Genomic DNA, 12,437 nt, shown 5'->3' on the forward strand with positions numbered 1-12,437 from the left:
CGCCCTCTTTGACAAGGCCGTTGGCAGAATGAGGTTGACTTCTTATTCAGGAAGTCTTCGGCCACCAAAGCTGATTATCTATCAAAATTTAGGCAGTGGCGGGGATCGAACCAGGGACCGAAGACGTTTTGATTATGAATCACAGACGCTACCCATTTTTTTTATACCAATGGATAAAAGGAAGGCCGTTCCTCTTCGGCTACATAAACAGAATAATAGGAAGTCGTCCCGTTACGACAAAGGATGCTCCATACTATAGCCCGCTGCGAATTTTTCGATGACTGTCTTCTCGTTGCTGTGTTGTTTCCGTTGTCTCATAAAAAAAGGAACTGGGAAGAGGTGCTATGGTTATCTTCTCATGTCATCGATAATCCAGCTGCGAGGCGGATTATGGAATGCGCTCCAATGAAAATTAGAAAAATATTGCCTATATTTAGGGTTCTTGACGATCGCACAATGTCATTCGTTGAGGTAATACCAAAAATCGGGTACTGTCTTTTCGCCATTACCGAAGAGGTAGTGAACAGCGTGGCTGCTGATCCACGTCACAGAGTTCGTTTTTGCTCTTGGGAAATAAATCTTATCGGGGAAAAGAAGTGATCGGGTAGTTATCCTGTCGGGAGTCGTGCGTGTGAGAAAAGCCAATATCAAATGGTTCAAATGGCTCTGAGCACTATGGGACTTAACAGCTATGGTCATCAGTCCCCTAGAACTTAGAACTACTTAAACCTAACTAACCTAAGGACAGCACACAACACCCAGCCATCACGAGGCAGAGAAAATCCCTGACCCCGCCGGGAATCGAACCCGGGAGCCCGGGCGTGGGAAGCGAGAACGCTACCGCACGACCACGAGATGCGGGCGAAAAGCCAATATCTGACGCACCAAATACCAAACGTCCTTTGCCGACCCGCATTCGAAACGATGTTCATCCGTGTCAATCACTTGGCATGTGGCACACAAGGGTGAATCAGTGAGGTGGATGTGATGTAGGCGGGACTGGCACAACTGTTTCCCATTAACAGTTACGTACCATGCAGATTGCACGTCAGTATCAAGGGTGGTGGCATTCACTGCCTGCCACACAGCGCGCCACATTGTAGTGGGGTGTTTGCTTTCAATCACATTCGGCGTCCTGTTCATTTGCATGGCAGCATATATCGCCCTCGTCATCATCAAGCGTGTGGGTAGTAGTGCGGTGCGGATGTAGCTTAATTCAAGGAAGAACTGGCTAATGTAGAAGAAAGGTGCTGGGATATCCGATATCATCACAGGGGGTGCGAGTGAGGTTGGTCGTAAGGCTTCCAGTAAGAGACTTGTGAGGCACGTCGGACTTCGTCGCCACAGTTGCAGGTGACAGCTGACGAACAGGGCCTTCGCTCTGTTCTGAACATGACAAAGGTCTAAACCCCCTCTGCTCCTCGGGAGGGTTAGGGACTCGTAACGAATCTTAAATAACATGCCCGTATTAACAAAGGATCCCAAAACCGCCAATATGCGGTGAGCCAGGGTAGGTGGTATGGGGAGTATCTGTGCAAAATGGGGGATACGTGACGCCAAATAGACGTTAGCATATCGTGTCCGTTGCAGGAGGTCTAGATGTCTCAGACGGTGGTCACTTATTCCTGCTCTCATCTGATTCAATAAACGCCTGTAGTTAAGGGCTGTTGAACGCTTCATGTCAGATGTGAAATCAATGCCAAGACAGCGGATTGTGTCACTGATTCGTAGCGGTGCGACGCTCTCGTCGGGTAGGCCTCTGCCTATAGACAGGGCGTGTGATTTGTGGAGATTGAGATGGCTCCCCGATGCCGCGCCGTAGGTCGCCACCCACGCCAGTGCTGCACGAACATCGTCATTATTGCGAAGAAGGAGTACCAGATCATCCGCATAGGCAGTGCAGCAAAAAGTGTGTCCACCAAGGGACATCCCAGTCAGGCGTTGTCGGAGGCCGCAGAGGAGTGGTTCCAAGACGAGGGCGTACAATATCGCCGAAAGAGGGCAGCCTTGTCGCACCGATCGCTGGATCTGTACCGGCGGCGTAAGACGGCCATTATATAACACCTTTGACGTCGCGCCGCGTAGGAGACGCATCAGTACAGTAACTATGACGTCCGGATACCCCATGTGTCGCAGTACCTCCATCAAAAATGTGTGGTCGACTCTGTCAAAGGCCTGGCTAAAGTCGAGTGAGGCCAAAACTCCTGGCAGTTGGCGAGCTTTGGCTAGCGCGATCATATCTCTATATCGGCACAATGCAGTGCGAATATTATGGTCACCACCTAACGATGCCTGGTCCTGCGACACAACACATCGTACTGATCGCTTTAGGCGTGCCGCCAGAAGCCGGGTGAAAATCTTCAAGTCACTGTTGAGTAAGGTCAAGGGCCGATAGTCACTGATCCTGGATCCGCCTCGTGGTTTGTGTATAGGCACAATCAGTCCTTGTAGGAAGGCCCCAGGTATCTGCGTCGTGGGAAACATAAGATAGCGGCAAATATCAGTCCATGCTGGTGCCAGCAATCGTTGATACGTCCGGTAAAATTCCAGAGGAAGGCCATCAGGTCCCGGGGACTTATGAGCAGCCCCAGCCTGTATTGCTTCAATGATTTCCTCTTCCGTTACATCTGCTGTCAAATCCGCCGCCGCTGTCGGAGAGATCGAGCCATAAGTGAGTTGAGAGACCACCTCTGGGGGATGTCGATGTTCCGAGTATAGCCTAGTGTAGTGAGCATGAAGGGCGTTTCCTATGTCGCGCTGGGTATCAAGGCGTCGTCCGTCTTCCGTCGTGATAGCTTGGATCAGTGTCCTGCGTCGGCGTCGTCGTTCTGCAATGACGTGGTACATAGACGGTTCCTCCTGGGCCACTCTGTCTTGAGTGCGCGCTCTGACGATCGCACCCTCAAGGTGGCAACGTGTTAATCTGATGATCTGTGCCTTGGCACGGTTCACCGTCACCTGCCGTGCAGGTGAGTACGGCAGTGTTGTACATTCCCTTAAGATGCTGTAGTAAAAGTCCATGGTATGTCTCTTCCATGCTGCAACATCTCGGCCGTAGCCTATCAAGGTCTTCCGGAGGGCTGGTTTGGCGCAGAGTAACCACCACGACAGTGTAGACCGGTAGGTGCCACGCCGGCGGCTACAAGAGTCCCACGTGTTCTCTATAAGGCGGCAGCATTGCTGAGAAGCGAGGTGGGCGACGTTCAACTTCCAAGGACCACGGCTGTGCCATACCTTCTGGCGGCCGAGGGTGATAGCGCAGATGTAGGCCTCGTGGTCAGAAAAAGCTGTGGGCCAAACTTCGGCAGCTCTCGTCCCCACAGCTATGGAGCGCGAGATGTAAATCCGGTCGATGCGGCTGGAGGAATGGCTGGTGTAGTGAGTAAATCCGGGCCGATCGCCACAAACATGTTCCCACGAGTCCACCAATTGAAGATTATTTATAATTGTCGTACGTTCTGCGCAGGGAGAATGATGTGGTAACTGATCCTTAGGTGCTTGGCTACAGTTGAAGTCCCCTCCCATTATCAAGGCGTCCTGGCGGCCCATAAAGAGGATCGTGATTGTATGAGCGAAAAAGGTGGATCGTTCGCGACGCTGACCAGATCCTGACGGTGCATAGATGTTAATAAGTTTGACTCCTTTGATAGTAAGAGCCATGCCTCTGGCGTCAGGGAGATACTCGACGTCTTCTGCGGATATACCTTCGCGGAGGAGGATCGCCACACCACTGCCATTGGCAGACGCATGTGAGACCCAAATCTTGTAGCCATAGGGTCCCTTGAAGTCTGCGACATGCACCTCTTGAAGGTGCGCAATGTCGATGTCTGCTGCGTTGAGCAGAACCTGTAGCATCGCTAGTTTATGTCGGGCACGTATGTTGTTGATGTTAATAGTCGCTAGACGGTATGTTTGGTCAGCCAGGTCGGCAACTGGGTTGTGCAGGAGGCCAGGTGTGGGCGGCAGGGGCGGCCCCACAGAGGCTGACGATACAGCCGTAGTCACTGTTGTTGGTCGGTGCTGGGTACAGCCGAGGGAGCATCTCTGCCTTCGGCATCCTCCTGGTGCTGTGGCTCATCCTCGACATCATCCGCCCAAGAATCAGATGCAGCAATTGGTAACTGTTGATGAGTGCTGTCAGTAGAGCGCTTGCGCGCATGTTCAGTAGCAGAAGTGATGTTGTCAGACTGAGGCTCAGAAATTATATCCGCCGTAGCATCGTGATGGGAAGGGTGAGTTGTGGTGGTAGAGTCCTGAGTGTCGTCCGACGCCGGATGTTCGTCCGGTTCACACATCCGAAGCAGGCAATCATCGGATGGCGTATGGCGCCGTTTCTTGCGTTTTCGAGGGGACCGTTGTTTACGGACATATCGTTCTGTGTCAGAGTGCGGGCGACAATCATCTGATGCGGTCTCCATTGGTAGGAAGGCAGAGGTCGGGACAATTTCAGTTTCTACTTCCATCTTCTCTTTAGGCTCGTCTCGGTGGCACAATTGATCACCGCCTTGAGGCAAGTCTGCCGATGACGTCGTAGAGGGGGATATGCTGTCCGCCACACTGTCATCGACCACTGACTGCAATAAGGTGTTACGATCCTGGGCAGGAACAGCTGTTGCGGTTGCAGCCGCTGCATACGTGATGGGGAGTGAAGTAGGCGTCGCCGGGGACGGAACTTCACCAACCGGTGTCTGAGTCAGTCGGCGTTGAATGCAGGCAGATCGGACATGTCCTTCCTGGCCACAGCCGGCGCAAGTGCGCGGTTGTCCGTCGTACATGACAATGGCTCTGCAGCCGCCAATTACTAAATAGGACGGCACATGCTTCGTCAGTTCAATCTTAATTTGTCGCACTCCATTTAAGACGGGGTACGTCTCAAACGTTTGCCACTTTTCAGTCAAGTGGCTTAGCACGTTGGCGTACGGTTTGAAAGCTGTCATCACAACATCTGGCGGGACTTCGAATGGCAGCTCGAAGACCCTCAGAGTGCGAAGGCCTAATCCAGCGTGGTCGATCGTGACAGTTCCTATGTGACCATCAGAATGCTTGAATTTAAGTCCATGAGCGTGTCGACACACAACATCAGTGCGTGCCTTTTCATTGATCATTTTTACGTAGACGACACTTTGTGTTATAGAAAAGTGGATCCCAATGATATCTTGAGGTGCAATGTGTAGTTCTTCCCGGATGAAGCGTTCAGTGTCAGGTGCTCGAGGTCTTGCGTAGTCCGCTTGAAATGTGATCTTAATTGTGGACTTGCGATACGAGTGCGCCATGGCACTACCGAGACACGGACGCGTGACACTCGCCGCAGCGGAAGGTAAACAGTAAACACTCGCGCGCGCGGTGCGCTAACAGGGGGACCCAGGCACGACGACCTTGCCCCGCCGCTGCTAACAGCGGACTGTGTTTTTTTTGTGGGGAACGTGGTGGCTATGTAAGTATGCTGTTTAGGTTTTTATGTTGGTAACGCCATGTAGCGCTCTGTATGAAAATCACTGACTGTGCTGTGGGCAGTCCGTGGCTCGTTGGACTCATTGTTGAAATATTCGCTAGTGTACTGTTGGATGTGAACAGCACGTAGCGTTGGGCAGTTGGAGGTGAACCGCCAGCAGTGGTGGATGTGGAGAGAAAGATGCCAGAGCTTTGAGAACGGACGATCTGGACATGTGTCCGCCAGAAATAGGAAATTTGTAAAGGTGCATGTCATAAATTGATAGATATATATCTGATGACTTTTGAACACTGTTAAGGTAAATACACTGGTTGTGCTCTATCAAAGTCTTTCATTTGCTAACTATGCCTAATAGGTGTTAGTGCCGTCAGTAGTTGAGAATCTTTTATTTAGCTGGCAGTATTGGCGTTCACTGTATTGCAGTAGTTCAAGTAACGAAGATTCTTGTGAAGTAAGTGATTCATGAAAGGTATAGGTTATTGTTAGTCAGGGCCAGTTTTTGTGGGAATTATTGAAAGTCAGATTGCGTTGTGCTAAAAATATTGTGTGTCAGTTTAGTGATGATCAGAATAAGTAAAGAGAGAAATGTCTGAGTACGTTCAGTTTTGTTCAGCTGTTTGAAAAACAAATAACGTAAGAGGTTTACCAGCACAGTAATACATAATTTTCAAGAGCGGACGTTTCAAACTCTGGCTGTGTATGTTTGTTTACGCAATTCTGTCTTTGTCGTCGATGCTAATTTTAGCTCATATTACATGCCACAGCAACATTCGCTTCCTACAACGCTTCTGGACGTAGTCCTAGATTTTCACATGCTGCGTGGCTTACTACAGCCTAATTTCTGGTAGGCTGCAACTTAGAAATCGACATCGGAATCAACAGCAAACCAACGCCTACAACAATAGTTCAGAGTTTGTAAAATATATGGGATTGGAGACATAACCTCAAACGTTCGGAAGAATATTATCCACGCAATTCATAATGTAGCAGGGGCAGACTTGTGAGAACTATCGTAACATCAACTTAACAGCTCACACAGCAAAGCCATTGGCAAGGGTAATATCCAGAACAATTGAAAACGATAATTCAGTATTACTTAGATAGCGTGTAGATGGCCTGTAGAAAAAGTAAATGTACTAAAACGGTTCTAATTATCTCTACTTTAACTGTACTATAACTTCAGTAAGTCAAATCACTAATCTTACTCCATCCTACCGTTTTAAATTAACTATGTTTGTACTGAAGATGTATGTCAAACAACTGCAAGGGAAAACACTATTGCTGTGTACACAATGAGAGACTGTGAACTGATAACATCAATTTGTTTTTCACAGTTTCGGAAATGCAAAATAGTTTGACTTTTTTAATGTTATCTTAATGTTCAAGACCATTCTGATATATTATTAATTCCATTAACAGCATTGGCATATTGTAGGTTTGTTGTTTGATGTTATAGTCACACGTTTACCAGTTTTTGTGTTTTGAATGCGAAGTTAAAGATGTATTTCTGCTCTTTTCGTACCTGATATAGATGTATTTGCTAGGTGCCATGATCTCTGGCCCCCTCGGTGCTGTTGGACCAAGATAACGACAATGTGACACCTACTAGCATTTAGGACTTTGTAAAACAAGTAAAAGATATTTTTCTCCGACAGACATCTCCATAAGCCAACTCGGTGACATTAAATGTTAAATCTTTTCACAAGAAGCTGCTAGGTGGGTGAGCTGTGTTATGTGGGAAAACACACGCTATGTACACTATGGAACTGTTGTTGTTGTTGTGATCTTCAGTCCTGTGACTGGTTTGATGCAGCTCTCCATGCTACTCTATCTTGTGCAAGCTTCTTCATCTCCCAGTACCTACTGCAACCTACATCCTTCTGAATCTGCTTAGTGTATTCATCTCTTGGTCTCCCTCTACGATTTTTACCCTTCACGCTGCCCTCCAATGCTAAATTTGTGATCCCTTGATGCCTCAGAACATGTCCTACCAACCGATCCCTTCTTTTAGTCAAGTTGTGCCACAAACTTCTCCCCAATCCTATTCAATACCTCCTCATTAGTTACGTGATCTACCCACCTTATCTACAGCATTCTTCTGTAGCACCATATTTCGAAAGCTTCTATTCTCTTCTTGTCCAAACTATTTAACGTCCATGTTTCACTTCCATACATGGCTACACTCCATACAAATACTTTCAGAAACGACTTCCTGACACTTAAATCTATACTCGATGTTAACAAATTTCTCTTCTTCAGAAACGATTTCCTTGCCATTGCCAGTCTACATTTTATATCCTCTCTACTTCGACCATCATCAGTTATTTTACTCCCTAAATAGCAAAACTCCTTTACTACTTTAAGTGTCTCATTTCCTAATCTAATCCCCTCAGCATCACCCGATTTAATTTGACTACATTCCATTATCCTCGTTTTGCTTTTGTTGATGTTCATCTTATATCCTCCTTTCAAGACACTGTCCATTCCGTTCAACTGTTCTTCCAAGTCCTTTGCTGTCTCTGACACAATTACAATGTCATCGGCGAACCTCAAAGTTTTTACTACTTATCCATGAATTTCAATACCTACTCCGAATTTTTCTTTTGTTTCCTTTACTGCTTGCTCAATATACAGATTGAATAACATCGGGGAGAGGCTACAACCCTGTCTCACTCCTTTCCCAACCACTGCTTCCCTTTCATGCCCCTCGACTCTTATAACTGCCATCTGGTTTCTGTACAAATTGTAAATAGCCTTTCGCTCCCTGTATTTTACCCCTGCCACCTTCAGAATTTGAAAGAGAGTATTCCAGTTAACGTTGTCAAAAGCCTTCTCTAAGTCTACAAATGCTAGAAACGTAGGTTTGCCTTTTCTTAATCTTTCTTCTAAGATAAGTCGTAAGGTTAGTATTGCCTCACGTGTTCCAACATTTCTACGGAATCCAAACTGATGTTCCCCGAGGTCCGCTTCTACCAGTTTTTCCATTCGTCTGTAAAGAATTCGCGTTAGTATTTTGCAGCTGTGACTTATTAAACTGATAGTTCGGTAATTTTCACATCTGTCAACACCTGCTTTCTTTGGGATTGGAATTATTATATTCTTCTTGAAGTCTGTCTCATACATCTACTATGGAACTACAGCATAGATCGCCGGCCGCGGTGGTCTCGCGGTTCTAGGCGCGCAGTTCGGAACCGTGCAACTGCTGCGGTCGCAGGTTCGAATCCTGCCTCGGGCATGGATGTGTGTGATGTCCTTAGGTTAGTTAGGTTTAAGTAGTTCTAAGTTCTAGGGGACTGATGACCACAGCAGTTGAGTCCCATAGTGCTCAGAGCCATTTGAACCATTTTTGAACACCATAGATTTATTTTGTCGAACGACGTGCTTTTTTATTTAAGTTACAACTCAAATACAGTACGCTCTCACACAGTAAAATTAAACTGATCGAAGTTTTTTGTTGCTAAGAAAAGTTCATATAAGATTCGCCGATTCCGATAAACACAGTTCGTAAGTTCGCTGCCACTCCCCTGCACTATACAGTGCAAGTAAGCCTTCCATCCCGCTGAAAAATAAACTCTACTCTCGGTACAACACAGTTCGAAACTTCCTGGCAGATTAAAACTGTGTGCCCGACCGAGACTCGAACTCGGGATCTTTGCCTTTCGCGGGCAAGTGCTCTTGCCTGCGAAAGGCAAAGGTCCCGAGTTCGAGTCTCGGTCGGGCACACAGTTTTAATCTGCCAGGAAGTTTCATGTCAGCGCACACTCCGCTGCAGAGTGAAAGTCTCATCCTGGAAACAACACAGTTCGTTCACTTACGCTAGACAGATTTAACTCACCGGTAGTTGCTCAGATCTTCAAAACAACCCCGCATTTGCCGTCAGCTATTAAATGCTTATTGAGTCTCCCCTCTTCTCTTCTGAGCTTGAAAACATTCATCAAAAAAATTAATTTCGCTTCTTCTTCCGCAATAGATAATCCTGTTCTCTCCTTAAGCCGTCTTCACTACCTCTCAACACTTCATATACTCCCGAGCGAGGTGGCGCAGTGTTTAGACACTGGACTCGCATTCGGAAGGACGACGGTTCAATCCCGCGTCCGGCCATCCTGATTTAGGTTTTCCGTGATTTCCCTAAATCACTCCAGGCAAATGCCGGGATGGTTCCTCTGAAAGGGCACGGCCGACTTCCTTCCCCATCCTTCCCTAATCCGATGAGACCGATGACCAAGCTGTCTAGTCTTCCCCAAACCAACCAACCAACTTCATATACTCAGCGTTCAATTAGAACGTCGCCAACACTTTTATGAGGAAGCAACTGCTCCGTGCCTCACAAAACTGTTCGTTGCGCCTGATCATCCACCACAAAGACTTTAATGTAACTTCTTCTCGTAATCGTACCTCTTTCTCGTTCTGCTCTACACATCGCAGTACCAAACTTATCCAAAAAGCTCTCCTTCTCGCAATTACAGCAGTCGTTATTTTCACAATCACGTCTCCATCCAACTGTTTACTTCTTCGTTTAATTACAAAGACACAAATTTTGGTCTGAAGGGCATAGTACACACAAAAGCTATATTAATATTAAATTGCAGTAACAGCATTCATTTGCAGATAAAGCTGCATACATTCAAAATGTGTTCCATCTTTTTCAATTACATTAAGAAAATTGCTCAAAACATAAATTAACTCAACATTAAGACCATAAATAAAGGAAAGAATGCTGACAGTATCGATCTACGTTAACTACACTCTCCTTCAAATGACAGTAACGAAGAGACTGGCTGTGCACTCCATATAGGCGATACATAGAAAAAGCATGAAAATTCCCTTTGTCGATCTAGAACAAGCGTTAGTGGACGTAAAATACTACAAGAAGATATTTGAAAGTCTCAGAAAATTAGGTGTGCGCTGTAGGCAAAGACGGGAAATATATAATTATATAAGAATCATGAGGGAACTATAAGGACGGAAAGCCGAGAGAGAATTGCTAGCATTTAAAATGTCTTGAGGCAGGGACGGCGTCTTTCTCCACTACTATTCAACCTGTATGAAGCAATGACGAAAATAGAAGAAGGGCTCAAGTATGAGAATAAAATTCTGAACGATATGTTATCAATGATGAGAATCGCTGATAGCATTGCTATCCCCAGTAAAAGTGAAGAATTACTGAAACTGTTGAGTGGGATGAAGTCCAATGTGCACAGAACATAGACTGACACTAAACAAAACAAAAAAAGATGGAAATACGGAGAAGTAGAAGAAGCAAGAACAAGTACAAAATTACCAGAATTGGAGATCATTTGGTAAACGACGTGAAGGAATTCTACTACCTTGAGCGACAAAAGAAAAAAAAAAAAAAAAAAAGAAAGGACAGACGAACCGCAAATACTGCAAGGAACAGTCTAGCACAGGCAAAGAGATCATGCTTCAGTAAAAGAAATCTGCTAACATCAAACATCGGCCCCAATTTGCGGAGAGTAGGTTGTGAAAAATTTACTTCGGGAGTAGTATGGGGGAGGATCATGGGACGTGAGAAAAGTGGAAAGGAACAGAATGGAAGCGTTTGAGATGTGGTATTACAACGACCCTACACCTCTCTACTCTATTGATAACACGCTGCAGAAATATAAATACAACACTATTCAGATACAGTACTATTGCTGGATACTGAAAATTATTCGGATTGACAAGATAAGAACTGAAGAGGTTCCCCAGAGAATCGCCGAGTAAGGAAACATCTTTCGTAAAAACTACAACAAAAATGCTTTGTATGAATCTACTTTCTGTCTTTCCGATGAGGGAAAATGGCCGAAATGCTCATGAAATTAATAAAATATTTTTGATTAAGAGAAACATGCGTTTAAGTTACGTAGGTGAAATGCTGATATTCAACACGTTTCAATATAACCGTTGTACAACTCCGTTTCCAACACTGATACAGCAAACAACGTTTTCACCTCATCTCACTCGCCGGCTGCGCTTATCCCTTGGAATCCAACAAAAGAACTTTTTACGTGTATCTGCTATCCATCTGCATGGCTGCATGTCCCGCTCGCCCACATTTTATTTTCATTACAGTCATGATTCTATCTCCCACTTCCATTACTTCGTATTCATTCTTCGTTTTCCCAGTTTAGGGATCTGAAAACTATCTCTAGTATAGCTGAGATTAGTTTTGGGGAAATACTCTTGCCAGAAATAAGCATTTTCTTACACGCAAAAAGAGGATTATACCCTAACCACGAAAAACACCCCATATCGTGACACCATCTCTTCTATACTTCACTGTTGGCACAGCATATGACGGCCGGTAAGTTTCTCCAGGCATTCACCAAACCCAAACCCTACCATCAGATTACCACAGGATACGGTGTGATTCATTATTCCAAATCACTCGTTTCCAGTCATCGGCTGTCCAGAGATGACGCCCTTTACATCACCTACATTGCCTACGCAGTGTGGGCCTACGAACGGAAATTCGACCGCTGTGGCCCATGCCCTTTAACTCCCTACGCACAGTGACTGAGCTAGCTCGACTGCTGGTAGCATTTGAGAATTCACGAGTCATAGCTCCATCTGATTTCACGTGATTCTTCACAGTCACCTTCCACAATGCTGGACGGCCCCTGTCCGTCAGAACTTGTGGTCTGCCTGGTTTGCTTCACCTGTGGTTGTTGCTTTGCGTCTCCACTTCACAGCCACTTCATCAACACTGGACCCGGGCAGCTTTAGAAGGATGGAGACGTCCGTGATGGTTTTGTTATTCGGATGACATCCAGCCGCTAGTCTACTGAGCTTTTCTGACTGACACATACTGCTGCTTCTGCTTCTCTACTGACTATACAATACTCCATGTCTACTTCATATTGACGGGCTCGCCTCTGGCAATATCTAATGGGCAGTTACGCATTACATAGAGGTAGCCAGGCGCCTCTTCGAGCAGATTTGATGAGCAGGCTACTGAGGCATTTATGCGGTTGATTTCAAC

Source organism: Schistocerca nitens, chromosome 6, assembly GCF_023898315.1.
Source record: "Schistocerca nitens isolate TAMUIC-IGC-003100 chromosome 6, iqSchNite1.1, whole genome shotgun sequence".
Classification (NCBI taxonomy): Eukaryota; Metazoa; Arthropoda; class Insecta; order Orthoptera; family Acrididae; genus Schistocerca; species Schistocerca nitens.